This window comes from Larimichthys crocea, chromosome III, assembly GCF_000972845.2.
Source record: "Larimichthys crocea isolate SSNF chromosome III, L_crocea_2.0, whole genome shotgun sequence".
In the NCBI taxonomy this organism is placed as follows: domain Eukaryota; kingdom Metazoa; phylum Chordata; class Actinopteri; family Sciaenidae; genus Larimichthys; species Larimichthys crocea.
The window spans coordinates 44,922,059-44,942,027 of NC_040013.1; the positions used below are offsets into that span (position 1 = coordinate 44,922,059).

The following is a 19,969-nucleotide window of genomic DNA, read 5'->3' on the forward strand; positions in this document are numbered from 1 at the left end:
TGAGCGTAAACAGTGTAATCATTAAGAAATGATTTATAACAGGGCGCTTATCTAGGTGTAACTGGCAAGAACCGAGCTACTGCACAGCTACTACGTCCAACACTAAGTCAGTCTTTCTAAGTCTTTACAGTCAGTTAAAGGGACAGTCCGCTGTTTGTCAAAAAGTTAACATCATCTATCTCCTTCAAAGAATTTTGCAGTAAATTAGTGACACACACATGAACAATAAGTGGGTGTGTGCATCATTTCCGATCATTAGTCACCCCCCCCCCCCCTCCCCTTTTTTTTTCTTCCATACACACACACTCTTAAGTCTATAAATAAAAGGCAAAAGAAGAGAGCAGATTTAGGTCAGCAGACGTGTCTACATGCCGTTGAGCACCCTTTCCACCGAGCCTCCTGGAAAACACAGCTTGACACTTGCAGCCACAGAGCCTCAGGAGCTGCTCAAATCTACAGCATCCATATGTCTGTGCAGTAGTATCCACCTTATTACCGCAGTATCTGCCTTATTACTGCAGCGTGCGCTGTATCACAGCAGTATCTGCCTTATTACCACTGTGCCCACCTTGTTACAGCAGCACCGGCTTTAGTGCTGCAAGTGTCATCATTTTTTACTGCAGGCAGCACCCTTATTACTTAAGTATAATCCGTGTGAATGCAGTATGAGCCTTATTACTGCACCTGAAGCCTTACTGCTGCACTGCAAGCCTTCTTACTGTTACTGCTTACAGGTATTCGGCTTCTGGGGGCACAGAGCACCCTGTTACATCCATCCCTCACTGGGTAGCCGATGCGAGTTCAAGCCTGGAAGGATTGACAATAAAAGCCTGCAGCTGTCGCCCCCCCCTCACATGATGTCCAACACATTCTCATATCAAGGCCCTCTAAAAATGCCCATGAAGACATGTGTAAAAGATGGTTTTGTTGTAGTGCCAACTCAGCGTAGATGTATAGAGTCAGGCAGAAATGTTGTCAATTTGAAGGGACTGTTGGATGCTAAAACAAAATGTGTTTAAAAACTAAAGGTCCACTATGACTTCCCATTTTGTAGTAGTTTATAGTAAAGTATAGAAAGGAGCCACTGCCATGTATCTTATAGGAAATGGTCCAGTAAATGAAAGAGAAAAGGTTTGAGTCTGGGGGGCCTTGTGAGGGCTCCCCCACTCAACCAAAACGTAGGCTTTCCTCTGTGTTTATCTGCTCATCTACAGTTTAGGCACTTAACGTACAACTCTGCCTCACATCTGGCTTCTCCTCGGACGGACCTCCTGCTCTGACCAATCGGCGCTCTGTGGTCTGCCGTGAGTCTCTATTGTGGGTGCTGCTGGTCCAGACAGAAGGAAGAACCTCTGAGCTGACCCGTGCTTGTGGATCAAAACAACTGGGGGGAGCAACAAAGTGAAGACGAGGCGCTGTCATTATAAAAGCAGACTGCTGTGCTGCCTGTTATGAAACAGAGGCTGCTCCACTCACTACAACAGCTACACAGATTGAGACGGTTCAAAACACTGGAGACCAAATCACCTCCAATTACACTGCAAAAAACAGCTGGTTCACAGGTGGAGCCACACAGGTTGTTAATAAAGACAAATAATAAGAAATAAAATGTACAGTGTGTTCCCTTTAAAGTGGCGTTTGTGTGACTACGAAGTCCATAGTCTGTGTGTTGTAACCAAGTCGTTACATGTAGCCCTAAACACATTAATGAATGTTGTTTACATGGAAGAGTGTTTATCCAAATGTAGGTCATTTTAAAGAGACCTCAAGTGAAATGGCTTTTGGAATAATTAAATATTCGACATATGAACCTGACGGTGTTCATTATGGCAGTATGTGTCAGTCGTGAGTGTATTTGGGGAAACACTCAACGTATTTTGGCTCAAAAAGTTTAGCAGGCAGACTTTTCTCCGCACAGATACACTGTAAAGTGACGGCGGGCTCGGCTCTGTAAAGCGGAGTAAGTTTTTGCCAGACAGAGGGACACTGGAAGTATACAGAGAGACAGATATTCTCCATTTAATACGAAAACTTTTTGACCCAGACCCCGCAGCCTCTACTGAAACAGCAGCAGCCTCCGCCGCGTCTATTATTCATAGAAATAGCTTACGCTGCCTCGCCGTAATGTATTTCCTCGGCGTGCTTCACTTTGCTCTTTTCAAATAAGAAAACAAACAGTGTCTTACCACATCCAGGTCCGCCGGACTTCGAAAGAGAAACATGGAGGGGGGGTATTTAAACAGTCCTGTCGGCTACAGAAGAACAAGCCGTCCTCGCTCCCGGAGACTCTGTCACACAATGGCGCTGATAGGAGGAGAAAACTGCCTCCGCTCACAGGAATGCTGCTGCCTTCACGAGCCGTCGGACACAGTCGCGAGGTAAGCTGCACGTGCACTTAAATGTCCCGCGAACGGTGTCATTTTGAAGCAAAAACGTAGGAAAAATAATGCAAAGATAACCACTGCGACACAACGAGATACACGCAGGGGTGAACCATACTACTGAGATTTGATATATACATATATAAAAAAAGGCGTCATTTTTTTTTTTTGCTTGAATGGTCGTTATTAATGTGTAAAACATTAGCCTTGTGTGTGGTGATTGCTGCACTTCAATGAAGAACGTTGCAAAGCTTGAAAGTCCAAATGTGGAGGATGTGCGGAGCTACTGTACAAAGATGAGAACATACCGCAACATGCTGTGACAGCTAGAGGTCAACAGGGTGCATTTCACTACTGTGTAACTGTAACTGAATCCTTCATTTATTTCCACATAATTCAGTCTGTAATAAACTTTAAGATGGCACACTGCGCACAGGCCCCCTCGTCCTCCTTACCACTCAGACGGACTTCATAATACACCTAAAATCTGCAAATAGTTAAATTAAAATGAATACATTCACTCTTAGAGAGATCAATAGTTTTGTCGGTTAGAAAATCAATTAGTCGACACCTCTCGAGTTATTATTCACGTAACAACGGCGTAATTACTTTCATCACAGGAACCATTTTGTTACGGTAGGTAAGTTCACGAGGAGCACGTGAAGGCAGCAGGAGAGGCTGAAATCGAGCAGCTGCCCCGAGAAGTGGCGTCGTCAACTCTGCTCCGCCCACACACACACACACACACGCACACACACACACACACACACAGACACACACACACACACTCTTCTATAACGTCGTATCTCTCTCTCTCTCTCCAGCCCTGTCAGACTTTTCTGTCAAGGAAACCAGAACAACATTTTGAAAGTGGAATGTTCAGCTGTAAATGCAATGCAGTCCAACATGCCCCAGCACTACTTTTATAATAGTCTCAATAGTATCATTAATTTATTCCTTTATTGACAGGGGAATGGTGAGTAGTCACAGAAATGAGCCCTGGACTGATGGTGCTGTTTGGCTGGTTGATGATGCCCCGTCATACCCAGGAGCAGATGGCAAGAGAATGTCCCATAAACTCAAACAAACCCAGCAGAGTCTCCTCCATGAAAACAAAAATACCAGTGGAGCATCCTGGGGCAGAAAATGGGCATTTTAGATTGTTTATACCCCTGATCCTCCCTGCTGCACACTCACGCGTGCACTACAGCCACAATTGTAATGCATTTGCTCACGTTGTCTTTCTTTAGCAAGCTACAACCTCTGTGGCTGAGAAATGAAGCCAGTGCAGAAGGGCCAAAAACTGTAACTCCTCAATCAGCCACTTGAGGCTGGCTACAGAACATTTCAACCTCTATTAGCGCCCATATTCAAATGTCCTTGTACAAAAAACTGTTTTGGTCACGATAGCTAATTTCTCTGTTCATGACAGCTGAGTTTTTTTAACTCACCTGTTTAAATTAGTTATGCAGAATTAACAGCATGGTCACTTTGATTGACAGCTAGGCGCTGTTCTGGGCCTCAGGTCTGCATATGATCCATGTCTTTGCCGATATGTAGATTGTCTGGGAGGCGGAAGAGGCAGGATTACCAACATCAGAAACCATTCTTTATACTGTCATTGGTCTTTACAGGACTTGTTGCCACAGAATCACTCAGTTTCTCTTCTTATTAGAGTGGAAGGCAATATTTAGACCTTCATGGACCACTAAAACGCTCCACTGAAAAGGCCTGGTTACACCAGAAAGTGGCAAAACAAAATTCATCAGCCCATCTGTAAAATATTTCATTTAATGTTTTCATTAGGACATTATCACATAAAAATAGGAATTGTTATGTTTTTGGTACCTTAGAATGATACTTCTATATCTACAGATGCTGCTCCTCTTCCAGAGAGTCCATCATGTTTCTACTGTAGCGTAGAATGGACAATCTAAACACTAGCTCTACATATGGCCTTTTGTGTTTTCCACGTATTACAAGGCCACCATAGTTTCTCCTTTGAATCAGGAATGAGGTGAGGCCAAAGCGTTGAAATCAGGCACTATAACACTAAAAGCCACAAAATTCTACACACTGGACCTTTAAGTCAATCAAAAGTTTGGTCGTAGAGGGAAAAATCTAACTATCACTAACAGGAAAATAAGTTCACATAGTTAATTCAAAAGTCTAATTTGTGACATTGATTCTTGTCTCGTGACTGCAAACCATTCATCCATTTTGGAATCTGTGGCTGTCAACACTTACTATTTGTCAACACCACAAATTTACTGGTCAAAGGTCAAAGTTCAATACATCACCAAATATTGGAGCAGATTTATTCTGCCCCATGCAAGTGGAGCCACTGTTCCACTGGAATTATCTGATATCACTGTTAAAATTTCAACATCTGAAATACTGCTCTGCCCACATCTTATGTCATCGATGGCTGAAGGTTGCAAGGCCCAAAAGATTCCATCATTTGACAGTATGACATTTGTGCGATTTTTTTTTTTTTTTCATAAAAGGCTAAACTGACTCAGCTCAATCAGCGCAGGCAGCAGGAGCTTATGGAAACTGCTGGTCAAACAATAAAAAGACAGGAATATTCATGCAAACAGTTAAGCCTGAATGAAACCTCAGCTGACAGTCGGGTTAGCCAGGGCTGCTCAGTGCGTACGTGCATACGTAGCCTCTGTGGTGAATGGAGATCTGATTTTAGTCCTATGTTCATCTCTCTGGACTCCGAGTTGACTCATGAATGCAGAGCAGAGAGGAGGGATGACTCTAAATAAAGATTTCAGGTCAAAAACAGGAAATGGCTCAGTGAGCAGGGAGGGCAGGGCCATAGCAACACCAACTGGAGAGCTGCACCCATAACATCGCTCCCTCCCCTCCCTCCCTTCATCTATCCTTATTTATTTCTCCCTCGCTCTCTGTGAAATCTGCCTGTCCCTTGTCTTTCTTGCCTTTTTTTGCTGTTGCTTTATCCCCCTTTTTATTGCTTGCCTCTGTTTCTGCTTCTCCTCTTCTGCATTCTTCTTCCATTCTGTCCATTTATTCTTTTTTTTTTCTGAGGTTTTGATTTAAATTCAATCGGACTTTATTGCCACAATTATCGTAACGAGAATTGCAAAAGCACAATGAAAAAGGCCAGCCGTTTATGCCATTCAAAACCATAATGAAAGGCTAAATGATTGTTTCAAAACATGCATTATAAAATTGAAGACAATCATCAGAATCTACAGTAACATAAAAGAAAACATGCTGTGCTACAAGACATTCACAAACCAGTTAACTCTCTCTTCCCTTGTTATTGTGCTCTCTTTGTCTACGTTGCACTCTGCATGTATCAGGTTGCGTGTGTGTGTCACTATCAGTGTGAGCCTGACTCACGGTGAGTTCACTATTCCCACTCGGCGCTGCGGCCCAGTACATGAGGCTACATGTTGCTTCCATCCATCACAGTGTTGCACCTTTTGGTGGTAACACACAGGATCACGTCTGTTGCTAGAATTAGTTCGCCAGCCATCACATTCCGTTTATACTCACCGTGACAGCACGAGGGATGTTTTTATATCATCAAGGTCTGTAAATTCACACAGACACATGAGCAGAAAATGACAGAATGACACACACACACACACACACACACACACACACACACACACAGCCGGGAATAACTGATTCATACGCTTGTGCTTGTGTGTTACTCATAAGTTTTGTTTACGTGAACAGTGCATTGGTTCTGGTTATATATTCGTCTTCATAATAAAGGAATCATGACACATTACGAGCAGTGTGTTACAGTGTGAGTCTTTCAAGGCCTTCAAAGATGCAATAGCACTGAGTTAGTAGTTTGTGTTGTACAGTACTAGGTTAGTAAACCCGTTTTACTGCTAATGTTTCTACTGCAACACTGACTACCACCATAAGTACTATTACTATTGCTAATACAGTGAAAACACTACTACTATAAACACTTCCACTGCTACAAACATTACTACTTCGACAGTCATCGCTGTTGCACCTATGTCTACAACTATTACTAATACTGTTTCTGTTACTACCACTGCTATTTTTTCTGAACACAGTCACCACCAGTTTCTCACAACATGGGTTTGAAATAGCATCCACATACGAAATTATACGAAATTAGCTATAGAGACCAAAATTGTTTTTGTACCAGGCTGTAAACATGTTTATTTCTGCTGTGTTGGACATTTTAATATGGAGATTGACTTGATCTGTAGCCAGCCTCTAGTGGCCATCTGATGAACTGCAGTTTTTGGAACTTCCATACTGGCTTCATTTTACAGTCACGAGAGTTGCTGCTTAGTGTATCCCTGTGAAGACCAACCAAGATCTCCTTACATTGCATAAATATTCTGAATGTCCAGCACTAGTAGCAACTAGTCCTCAAAAACACTGACTCCAAATACAGAATATTAAAGAGCAATGACCAGACAACCACTAAGGTCCACTAACTTTCTAATCAGTTTACTCTACATGTGGAGAACCAAACATAACCCGTGTTAAGACATCACAAGTTGAGAGTAAGCTGTGAACCGCCAAAAAAGGTTGGGGACCAGTGGTACACTGTTGAAGATGACAAAATGACTCTGATGATGCCATCAGTCTTATCTCGACTTGGGGACCACAAATTTATAACAGAAAGCCTGCCCTGCAAATTGGGAACATGGAGGTTAAAACACATGGGCATTTACCAGGCATGAAGGATCTAACAAAAAGATGCTATCAAGCTGCACTATGGGAATTGTAGGATCCAGTGCAGTTACTCCAGTGCAGTTACACATACTAAAGACTGAAAGTCAGGATATCTGCTGCTTCAATTTAGGCTGTTATTTTTTTCAAAATCTGTCTGTCCTGAGTTCCCTAACTTTATTAACTTTTTTGGAAGTGCAATGCTAAATACTAAATAACCAGATGATTTTGCTAGGCTTGTGTTTATGAATGAGTAGGTGGCCATACAGTAAAGATACAGAGTTTAGTTAGTCTTAAAACTAAAACTGCTGATGTTCAGTTTTTGTTGAAATCAAAGCAGGTGATGAACTCACTGGTTCATTTTTTGTGGCTATAGTTTGTGGTGAAGTAGCAAGTTTTGTCCCCATCTTTTCTTATCTTATCGCATTTTTCTTTGGTACCCCACAAGAGGTGAGATGAGGCCATATTTTGGCCATATTGTCTGAAGAGGAGCAAAGAGGAAGAAAATGTTGAAGTTCTCTTGCATCACATTTGGAAACTATAAACCCACAGGAAAGTGTAGAGGCAGGGCTTTGGGAAACAGCACTGAAAACATCCAAAACTGAGATTTTTGTGTCACAATAAAGAAAACATCTAAAATTGTCTTAAACAAAGAGGACAGAAAAAAAAAAGAGTGAAACCGGCAGAAACATCTGCGTGTGCTGGCAGATTTGGGGAGAGTCTGTGTGAAGAGGACCACAGAATATGATTAATACTATTAGACATGGGTGTGGCACAGCAGCCCAACATGGAGAGAAAGAGGGAGAGGGAGGGAGACAGAGCGGTGGGGTGGGGGGCTCCACACCAAAAACACCCATCTGCTTTCTTTTCCATTCTCTCTCTTTGTCTCTCCTCCTCCTATTCTCTGTCTTTGTCTCTCCTCCTTTCGCTTTGTCTCGTTATTAGTGTCCATCATTCCCCCTCTCTGCCCCGTACAGATCCTGCCTCAATCACACACACATACACACACACACACACACACACACACACACACACACAGTGGTTTATCCTTAATATATCATGATATATATCCATGGTAAGTGCCACAATTTGGTACTATACTATTTTAAATGATATAAACAACCATACAGACACATATGTAATCATCCTTCAAAAACTTGTTAAGTGCCTTGACTTATGCACTTAAGAAGTGCAAATAAGTAAGCAAGTTTTTAGACAAATATGCCTCCAAAAATGCAATCATACCGCCAAGACTCAGCACCACCAAACTAGTAGTTTCTTGCAATGTTGCAATGTTCATCTGAGCATTTACACTCGTTCTGCTGTGATACTCAGCAGCAGCTCTCCTGAGTTTATCTTATATGGGAGTTATCATGCAGCAAACAACTAGTCTAGCTGTAACTTTTGTTGAGTTTTTCAGAACAGATTGTCTTGCCTGATATAAATTTACAGTCTAAGAACTTATGGTATGGTTACAGGATGGTTATATGGAACTACAATGCTTGTTGAAGTTCAAATGTGAAATTAAACTCTTTAATGTGAGTCAGTCAGGAGCTCATAATGTAAATATAAATGATGATAAATCATTTTTAACATTGTTCAATTTGTCACCGCAGAGCGAGTCAACAGTACTGCAGGTAGCAATGCTGCAGGATAAACACACTTGAGTGATTTACCTGAATGAGAGCCTTTGTCGCTCTCTATCTCTCTCTCTCAATTTGTCTTTTGCAGGCCACCATTTCCCTCCATTTCAGAGAAAATAACAACACAGAGCAACCTGTCCACACACACGCGAAAAAGGGTACTTGCTTAAAATGTTCCGGCTTATCGTCTCAGGAACACAAGTTAGCACGCTTTCACACCTGTAGTTTGGTTCATTTTCACTAAAGTGAAACATGACACATAGTTGCAGTTTAGTTCTGTTCTGGTTCCTTTATGTTCTTTGGTGCCAAAAGGAAAAAGTGATTATGAGCAATATTGGTATTATTAAGCTACAAATCAACCACATGTTATAAATAATGACAAACAGGTAGAGAGGATTATAGAGCGGTCTTGTGCAGTAATAATACAGTAATATATTACGGCTGGATCACTGTGTCACCTTTTAATGAACTAACTGCCAAAGTACACACAGTATCACACAGCAAGCCACAGTTTTAACTGCTTTCGACTGTCCAATTGATCAGGGAAAATCCCTGCATTTGCGCGCAGATACGTTACCATGGTTACCAAATGATTTACATAAATATATGCAGCACTTATTCAGATCGATTATAGAGATCGCTTCCTGAACAGTTAACGCACAACAGACGGATTTGGAAGCAGTTCAGCTTTTGTAACGGTATCACACATCTATGATTAATTTGCTTTCACACAAACGAATCACTCCACTTGGAAGCAGACCCTAGAAGACCCTCTGCCTTGATCTAGTTGTTTAGCCCACACCAGGGTTTCCACAACCAGCCCAAACGAACTGTACTAATGTGCCAGGGTTTGTTTTAACCGAATCAAAAGGGTTAGGTGTGAAAGAACCCTTAATGATCTTGTCATCTCAAGATATTAAACCATTATCTCATGGTCGTGATTTAATTATATTTGTCAAGATGACAAATGGCCTTTTGTAAGCCTGTGGCAAAATTACAATTTAATTACAGTGTCTCCGCATAATAAAAATCGTTGTACCAGGATGATCAGGACTTAAATGTGTCATTATCTCAAGCTGACAGGCTTCTGTACATCATGATCTATCTAGGCCGGTTTCATTATTGAGTCTTTCCTGTTATCTGTGTTAGAAGAGTTTGTTGTCGAATCAAAATTTGAGAATTCAGTTGTGATCTGGGAGAACAGAGCTCAAAAATCTGATAACTGGCCTCAAACCACAGGTGATCATTTGTGATCAAAAGCAGCACTGTCAGCTCAGCTGCTCAAAATCTGTTTTATTTACTGCCCTGAATATCCCATGCAACAGTGTATGCATGAGCAAGTTGGGCAAAGGTTGGAGTTCTTGCTCTGTTGTGATTGGATAGCTGGGGATACCCACCAAGCATTTGTCATTAAAACACACCTCAACTTGCTGTGAATGCAGACATATGTTCATTTTCTACAATTTCTTCTTCTTGACTGCATCCTTCAAAGTCATAGATTTTAGCTGCATAGTGTGCCAGAAAATGGTTGTTCTTAGGGTTAGGGTTAGGGTTAGGGTTCGGACATGTACCACAGCAACACCCAGATCCATTTTGGAAAAGTTCTAGTGCTATCCTCAGATTCTGTCTGTGGTCGCTGGAAAGGGGCATTTTAACAGGAGAAAGAAACTAAATAATGCTACACTGAAGGCATATTTATAGGATAAGTATGGCAGTATTCTTCTTCTCAATAAATTTCCTATAAAGGATCTGATAGATCTTATTCCTCTGTGCCACAGAGCTCCACTGTTGTCCAAAAAAACATCAATGAGCACCTCTTGATTTATCATAATACAGTTTTTATGTCTCATTATTTTGCTTCCTACCTTACCTCTGAATAGACTGAAGAATTTAAGGAGATAGGTCTATATATAGAAACTAGTCAGGGCCCTCCAAACAAAACTTTTCATCTTGCAAGAAGAGGGCTTGTGCCTTGGCTAAGAACATGGGTGAGAGACCCAGACAGAAAGACAGAGAGGGAGGGAGGGAGGGAGGTGTGTTTACTCATGGCTGTGTGACGCCTCCAGTGTCAGGTGACTTACAGGAAAGAAGTTGTTGTTCTCTTTCTCTCTCGCTCTGTCTCTTTCATTTGAGTCCTTTTCCTTTTTTCCTCATTTCATAACTACTCGGATGAATTGTTTTTCTCTTCTCTTTTTTTCATGTTGTTTATCAGACTCCCTAATCAGAGTACAAAATGTCAAAAACAAGCGAGAGGCGATGCATCCGAATCATATTAGATGACCGATTATTTGATTTCAAAGAGGTCGCTGAAAAAAAAAAAAAAAACTTTTAAAGCCGCGTTCATGATGTTGTGCAAATGAGTTAAGACATTATGAGACGCTGTAATAACCGCCTAAGACATACAGCAGTACACTGCTCTGTTGTATGTTTACCCTAACCCTTTAGTGTGTTTGTGTGTGTGTGTGTGTGTGTGTGTGTGTGTGTGTGTGTGTGTATGTGTGTGTGTGTCCATAGCAAACTGGTAAGTGTGACACATTCCATTGGGACAACTCACCGATAGTCTAGCAGTAGATGGGACACTGATACCTCTGTCCACTGGGAAAACTCAACAAAAACACATTGATGGTGGAGAATTCAGTTCCCACAATCCGATGTTTTTTTGAGAAGGTAGTGGAGGCAGTGATGATTGTTGTAGTAGAGGAAGTAGTAGTCGTGGTAGTAATACTGGAAGTGATGGTTGTATTATGAGCAGTAAAGGTGTTAGCCTACAGTCATGGCAGTAGAGAGACTTATAATAGCTTGTTACAGACTTGTGCTTACTCTTGTATTATTACATGTGAGTGTGCGTGTGTGTGTGCATTCATCCCTCCTGTACACCTTTGCTATCTTGCCTCTAATAATAATTTCTGCAGCGTTTTGTAAAGTGCACTTCGAGTCAAACTCAACTGCAGCGTAAACTCTGTGGAGGGAGATCCTGTAGCTGAAAACAGGAAGGTGATTAATCTTCAAGAGTAAGCAAGCGGACTCAAAAGTCATGGCACAAGGAAGCAGCCACGGCGGTTCAGCTTTAGAGACTCGCAGCCAGTGAGCACAGTTTAGCTGGTTATCTTTAATTTCTCAGTTTTTCCACCCTGTAAGCTTAATTTACTAGTCCTTCTCCTCATTCCAATAACAATATCCATAGAGAGTGTTTCCCCCCTTTTGGTGTTGCTTTTTGTTGTTTTCTTATCAGTGATACAGTCAGAACAATGTGCAAAAAGTAGGAAATGATAGACAAAAGGAAAGAAAACTGTCTGATAAAAGTGTGTCAGTTGGAGTGGAAGGCTTCACCACCCTTTCACGCCCCTCAAACAGAGCCACGTTGGACTAAAACTAAACATCAGACCCCATAAGATTTCTTACCTAACATCATGCCTTATCTGAGATGGCACACAAGATACATCCAAAAACGGACTATAAAACATTTTCCTTAGTGGATGTGCTTGAAAACACAATTCTTGCATCGTAGTGAGCATGAAAGTTCACCAAAAAAACAAATAGGTGCAGTGAACATGTAGGGCGGTGAGATGGTATTATCTACGAGTACAATAAAGCCCTCAGTGTGCTTCAAATGAAGTGTTGAACTGGTAGACTGGTAGAGTCTGAAAACCCTTTCTGACATTGGGGGATTGCATCTCATAATTCACTTCTTAAGACCATCGAAGATCGATCAAGTGATTGACCACTTAAGTAGGAAGGGTTTGAACTTCATTGATACAACGACTGCTTCTATCACTTTTCCTATGTACACAGACTGCAACACCAAGAATGCCTCCGAGGAGAGACTTACAGCCAAATTCCACCGGGCACGTTTGCGGTGTGTTCTGTAGCCGTTCTAGATGTTTCAAGCCCCACCAGAAACACCACGGTCCGGTTCAGAAGCATTCCAGAGGCAGGTACCCATTTTACTTCTTTGAGATTACGCTGCAGTTCTATTTTTGACGGACCCCGCAAGCAGCCCATGGATAACGGGCCAACAAAACATTGCGGTTGCAATGTGACAGAGACGTGCCCAGTGGGGTTTTGGCTTTATGGTACCTTGTTTCTGCTTACTCCCACTCTTGGTCTTAGAAGAAAGAGACTCAACAGTTACCGGTTGTTTCAACAAGCAACCAGTAGGAGTCACTCCTTTGTGACTCAGGCCTGCAAATAGTGATTATTTTCATTAGCCTATAAACCTATTAGTCTATAAACATTTTTTTCTGCCGGAAGATGAAGCCAAAACAACTTGAAAAATCTAATTTAATGCTTTGCTCATGGTAAATTGCAGCTGATGGCAGCAATCCAGCAGTTATGAGAATATGTTATGAAAAACTTATGAAAGAGGAAACATCACGTTCTCTTTTACTCATATACATGAAACATTTAATTCAAGTAACGCACTTTCTTAATTTAATAGACTCAGGGCTTTTGTTGCTGCATTCTTACATGATCTGGTGGTGGCAAGCGTTAGCTAATATTAGCAAACTTTGGATAAACACTGTGACTGTATTCAGCCAGTTTGTCAGCCAAGACTTTATGACTGTCCTATTTATACACTCTGTTCTAGCATTTACCCTGATCCTGTAATTTTCACTTATACAACTTGAATGGACAGAGCATGAGTGACATAGGTTTCTAAAGAGTGGTTTTTAAGATCAAAATATGAACCTCTGGCTGCTGCTATGTTGGCTGTCCTGCCTCTTCAACAGTCTGGCTAATCTAAAAACTGGCAAAGACAAGGTGAGCCGAATGAGGCCTGGGCACTCAAACAAGCAATCTGTAACAGCACCTATCTGTCAATCAAAGCGGACATGCTGTTAATTCTGCATAACTTTCATCCTTAATATAATTTGAACAGGTGAGTTGTATATAAATTCACCCTCAGTACAGTTGCCATGAACGGGGAAATTATCTATAGAGACCAAAACTGTTTTTTGTAAACATGTTTATTTCTGAGGTGAAGTTGGACATTTTAAAACAGGCACTTATCTTATGCAAGGTTCTGGAGCCAGCCTCAAGTGGCCGTTAGAGGAATTACAGTCTTTGGAACTTCTGCATCGGCTTCATTCCCCAATAACTGATGGTCTTATATGACCAGAAGCTTATGGTGGCTAAGATTATGTTGGCAAACTTATTGCTGTAAAACTCACATTCAGCCGAAACCCTGACTTTTCTCTACTTGTAATGTTGTTACACTATATGTCATTTCAGCATTTATGAATTGTTACTTGTGGCCACTGTGCTCAGCTGAACTTACTCACTTTAATTATACATGTGACAGAGTACAGATAGAATTATTCTATGTTATCAGATTGAAAACAGTTTCTCTACTTTTCTTAATCAGAAAACTGCAGAATAATCATTTTACAATGCGCTGTGATCAGATAACTCTAATCCTGTCTGATGTTTTAAATAGCAGTTATCAATTTTTCTCAATATATTGTTACAAACCTTATATGCAAATGTTGTTTTTTAATGTTGATACAATGTTGTAGAAAAAAACAATAATCTAATTATAGTCCAGTTACATGCACAGTAATCTATTACTTCTTCCCCTGCTGCTGCCCTCCTACGCCACAACAGACTGGCTGAGTCAGCTCCGCTGCTCTATCACGATTCAGCCTGACACACTTTCCCTCCATCAACCCCCCTCACTTTCCTTCATGAATCTCTTCATTCACTCGGAGCTGCGTTCAAAACTTCCTCAGCTCTCTGATTTTCACCATTGGTCTATGTTTTTTTTATCTGATCACGATCGCTCCCTCTCTATCTCTTTGCAGTAAGATATAAACACCCCCCACCTCTGCCTCGCTTTTCTCCTCTATTTTATTCTTTCGACCCCCTCTCTCCCTCTCTCCCACTCTCCCTCCCTCCCTGCTGGCTGCCTTCAGGGTAGCAGAAGGGAAGTGAATGGCTTCAACCCTCCCAGCTGGTCCCATCACCCAGCAACCCAGAGCAAAACAAAAGAACACACACACAATCCTACAAACAGGCACACACAAACACACAGACGGGGTTCTCTAGCAGATGAGTATGTGCATGTTCTTAGACACAGATGTGACAGATGAATGCATGCACATACACACACACAAACACACACACAGCCATCCAGCCATCTCCCACCATCCCTTCCTCCAGTTCCCCACCCATCAACCCCTTCTCCCCTCCCCAGCGCCCTCTCCAGACACCCAGTCCTTTGTCCACACTCTGCTCAACACAAAAAAAAACAAAAAAAAAAAACATATTCGGTGGGGAAAACAGATGAACATGTGTTAGTCCAAAAAGAGTCAATACAAAGCAAAGAGTAAATGCGCTGTTTGTGTTTGTGGTTCTCACACACACTCACTTAAATACATAAAAACTCCACCTGAGCACCAAAACAAAGCTAAATTCTGTAGCAAGTCACAGCTCAGGAAACCTGCATGGTCGTGTGTGCACTTTAACTTTCACTGTGTTGCCGGCGCTGCTGCTGCTGGGCCAAACAAAAAGAAAACAAACTACAAACCTATCACATGGATTTCTAATTGCATGTGGTGTTAAAGGTGGGGTCAGTCATCCTGGAGAAAGATTTTCTTTTTGAGGCTGTCAAATACCGACACTCTGGGTTATGATAACCCAGATGGAAATAAAGTGGCCACATATGTGGCATTTATTCTGGCAATGACACTCATCAAGCCACCAACCCAAGGTGTTGGTATTGGATGACCTGAGAGCATATACACCATTATGTGGCTCGCTCTGAGCCACTTTTTTTGTTTCCTATTTATGTCGTTATTTGACAATGAGACTCAACAATCAACTTTCTCCAGAATCACTGACCTCACCTTTAACACAAGCCATCTTTCTAACTTTATTCAATCTCATTCATATCTCTGCTCAGCATTAATGTGCATGTGCCTTCTTGGATTCAAAAGTCTGGTTCAGCTCTTCCCTAACCATAACAAAATATGCAAGACTCTATGGTCTATTACATATAAAACACACTGCACAGCCTCCTGCAGTCATCGATGAAGGACTGAAGGAGTGTCTATTTTATGCTTTGACGTGGTTGTTGATCTGAGACTCAGAGTCCTTCACACTTGACTTGATTTGTGTTGGGAGGCTCTGGGTGTCCGGAGGTACAGATAAGATGGGCCTTGGAGAAATTCAAGAGTTTGATAATACTGACTGAGAAACAACATTGACTCAGGCCTGAGTGTGGGGAATTATAAACTTGTGTGATATGCAATGATGAGTTTTTGGTATCTGACTGTGTCGATGCATACATGCTCTGGTGTCGATTTTGTGTTGTATATAATCAAGTAAGAAGACCAGAGACTGACGAAAAGTACAAGTTTTCAACTAGGGTTCTAGAAGACTTCTAGAAGGTTCACTCTGGACAAGGTAACGTTCTTGAAGCTCAGATAAACAGAAACACTTCAAGTTAACCAAAAGCCGTTTCATTACAAGCATGAGGTCAAGCAGGGTCCTGCCTTAAATGCAATGTCTGTGACTTTGCACCAGTACCTTGATATGGATTTCAGACCTGATCCAGCTTGTGAATCAGATCTGCTGTGGGATTAAGAATTGTATAGATGACCAGCAGGTAGTGAATGTGACATTCCTGGTGAATGTTTTGAAGCACATCATCTAATTTAAAAGTACTGTTTTCTGTTGAATATGGATATTCATTCTTGAACTCAGCTCAAAGGCTCATGATCAGAACATCTAGACACAGTCTTCAAATGACGAAGAGTCTGCACAGACTAAAGACACAACACCTTCTCAGAGGAAGACTGGTATGGTTTGTAACATCACATGTAATAGTGGTGGGGAAACACTACTTTGGTGAAACTGGGCAGGAGGACATCGGCTGACTATGAAATTTAAGATATTGACTGGCAAGAGGTCAAAGTTGATCAACCAGGAGTCAGAGGATGGTCGAAGAAAAATTCAGGAGGACTTTCACATCCAACTCCAAAGACAAACAAGAGAAGTGGTTCTGTATTGAGTGTCTGCATGGGCATGGACCTTTACAGCAGAGATGTAGAAAAGTTTTTCAATCCATCCTCTTTAATTCAGTTTTCACCTCCCTCATCCTAAAACCCCTGTTTTATTCTTTCCTCTCTTTCACTTGACAGAGAGGGACTTGACTCAGATTACTGTTTTTACAGGAACCATTGGGGGCTCTGTCCAAATCAGAGTTGATGAATTGTCTTGACTTCCCTAGTTCCCATCTGTCTTCCCTCTACCAGCTGACATCGGTTCAACATCGTACTCCTCCCTCTATCCAACTGTGACTGTGTGCAAACACAAACAACCAAACAGCTAAATGCATATATATGTACTGTGTATATATGTATGTGTGTGTTTGTGTGTGTGTGTGTGTGTGCTGCTCGCATGTTGTGAATCTGCACATCCTGTACAAAGCATTTAAAAGTCAATACATGTCACAGAACACATTTTTATCTTACATGGATGTCACACATTGCCGTTCTAATTGATTGTGTATTTTATTGTTTCTACTACTGTATATCCGTTTTTCATTTGTTGCTGCAATGTCCAAAGTGGACACTTATAGCAGAGGAACTAATATGGAGCAGCTATTGTGCAACAAAATAAAATTAATCTTCATAAAATCAGAGGGAAAGCAGTCAGAGCATTGCAATGACTGGAGGGGAAATAAACAAACCAGACTACTAAATATTTAGTTAACTTTCTCATTCGGCTTGGTGATTGTGAGCCAAACCAAACCTGTAAGAAAAATGCTTTGCTTCCAAGCTTTTTCAGCCCAAACTGCTCAAACAAACAAATAGAGGGAAAGTGAAATGGAGTGAGGTTTTCTGGAAACGGCACAATGTGGAAAACCTGAATGTGGCTTATGCAGGCTTCAGGAATATAACAGCAAATAGGATGGAAAATTTGGGGGAAATGATCTGAACTGATTCCAGTCCAGACTCATGTGGTCCGATCCTGTCTAAACACTCAAACATCACTCCACATTGAGACTAGATATGGCGAGCCTAGCTCAGGCTAGTCAAGAGCAGTTCAGTTTGGTTCAGTTCAAAGCCAAACCAGCGTTGTCCTCTCCAGTTCAGCCCAGTCCAAGACAGCGTGTCCCAGTCTCGTCTGCAACCATCTTAACCAAATCCCTCAGAGGCAGTAAAGTCTGGCCTTGCAAACTGTCCCAGCACCAGTCCCAGTAAACACAATGAAACACAATACAACCCACAACAAACGCACACACACACACACACACACACACACACACAGCCCTTATATGGCAGAGCGATGTGTTTGCTGTCCTCCACATTAATTATTGAAGAGAAAAATCCACTATGGATCAAGTCTGCCAAAGAGTCATGAGAACTGGCCTCACCTGTCTACACACACACACACACACACACACACACACACAGTGTATCTTATAGACTGTATATGAGTTATTTCGATCTGTATTTTGCAACTTGCACAGCCCAGTCTACTATTTAAACATAAAATCCAGGTGCAGACTGATAGTATGGTAGACGACACACCACTGACTGATTCATAACCTTTTTGATCCTTTGCAACTAAGCAATGTCAACTCAAATGAGGAGTGGTTACCCCATTTATTTATTCATTTATTTTATATAAATTCAATTAAATTAGAGGTCTAAAGGTAAAAGCTCTAATATTTCATCAGAAAAGGTTATGGTTAGGGTTAGATGTGATCATTATATTTCTTCTTTCCTTTCCTATTGTGTTAATTCTCTTGTGACCCTTCAGACTTTCCTTAAGACTTCCTGGTGGGATCCCATCCCAAATGCAGTTGTGTCGGTTTTTACCCTCATGAGGAAGCAATGCAACATAAAACAGAACGAAACGGCTTTCCTACTGGAGCAGCAATCTTATGTATTTCAACTGTTCTAACCGTGTACTGCATGTGCATGCATGACCGACTGCATATACCATGGAATGGTGTGTGTGAATTTACTTCCCCAAGCACACACTTCTCGCTTCCACACAAAGCCCAAATTATGGTGTTGCACACATCATCATTCAGTCAGAGACCCAAACAGTAATCTCCCCAAATGCTACTCTGCACCGCTGACACAGATATCAGCCACTTGAATGGCTGCCAAGCTGACACAGCACTGTATAACAAAGTATATAATCATTAGGCCATAATCATACAGTGGCTGCAAGCCAAATATCCCAATATCAGTCCCAGCCTGTTAACACTCACACTCACTCATTTGCCATGGCTGCTCTTTTCAGTGTGGGGACCAGTCCCTAATGAAATACTGTGACAGTGACAGTGCTGTGTAGAATACTGTACAGGCTAGTTGGAGTACACACTTTGTCAACACTTTTATATATGTACACGACATAAGTATACATTTATGCACGGCATCTGCTATTTAAGCAAGCAACGCCCCTCTGGAATCTGAGTAAACAATCCAGAGAGTATCTATAGAGCACACATCGGCAAGGAAGAACTCAGTGTCCTATAGACAGGGAAGCTTTGCACACGGCATGTTCTGCAGAGGTACTGGCACCTGCAAGACTGCATGAACGTATAACTCAGAGATAATGTTACTTTGCAAGAAAAGTAAAAAAGTTCAGCTCCTTGGGCACCACTTTTGAATTTCAAAGTGAAATTGTGTCTTTTCTTGCAGTGTTTTTCGTGATGGTGCCTGATATTAACAACAGCAATTTTTATTTGTCAAATGAATCACTGATTTAGGATTATATGGCTAATTCATCTGCCTATTTCTCATTGAATCGTTTTCATTGTCAATATTAGTGTCCTTACTAGTGTCATCTTTGTCAAGAGGCAAATCCAGTTGCAGCGCCCTCACACAGGTCAAGTCAGGTTTTCATTGGACCACCCAGCACCCAAGCTAAATTTGGCCTGTGGGAGTATCAAGATATAGACCACCAAAGAACTGTACTTACAATGAGCATAGTAACCATTAGACCTGCTAAATATCAGCAGAGTGACGTTGTCACTGTAAGTGTTATCATGTTAGCATGCTGATATTAGCATTTAGCTCAAATCACCACTTTGTCAGTACAGCACCATGGAGCCACTCTCCTGTGAGATAAATAATTAACAGCAACATTACAATGCATTCAATGTGTTTGATCCTATAGGCCCAGTATGCTTTACCTATTGAAGAACTACACCGGTATTAATGCAGCATGATGACTCTAATGCATAACGCTGAGCTGCCCTTGTTCATGACAACTTGTTTA

The 19,969-nt window shown here is 41.5% G+C and overlaps 1 protein-coding gene across 2 annotated transcripts in view; it reads right to left on the reverse strand.

Annotated features, from left to right (window-relative positions):
• Positions 1 to 19,969, reverse strand: part of sertad2b (SERTA domain containing 2b) — a 39,999-nt gene that overhangs the window by 12,878 nt on the left and 7,152 nt on the right. The window contains exon 1 of one of the 2 annotated variants that reach the window (XM_010748043.3): positions 2,187 to 2,306. The exons of the other annotated variant lie outside the window; for it this stretch is intronic. The gene's annotated coding sequence lies outside the window, so the exon portion shown is untranslated. Of the gene's footprint in view, positions 1 to 2,186; positions 2,307 to 19,969 lie in introns of those variants that run through there. 2 annotated transcript variants of the gene reach the window in all.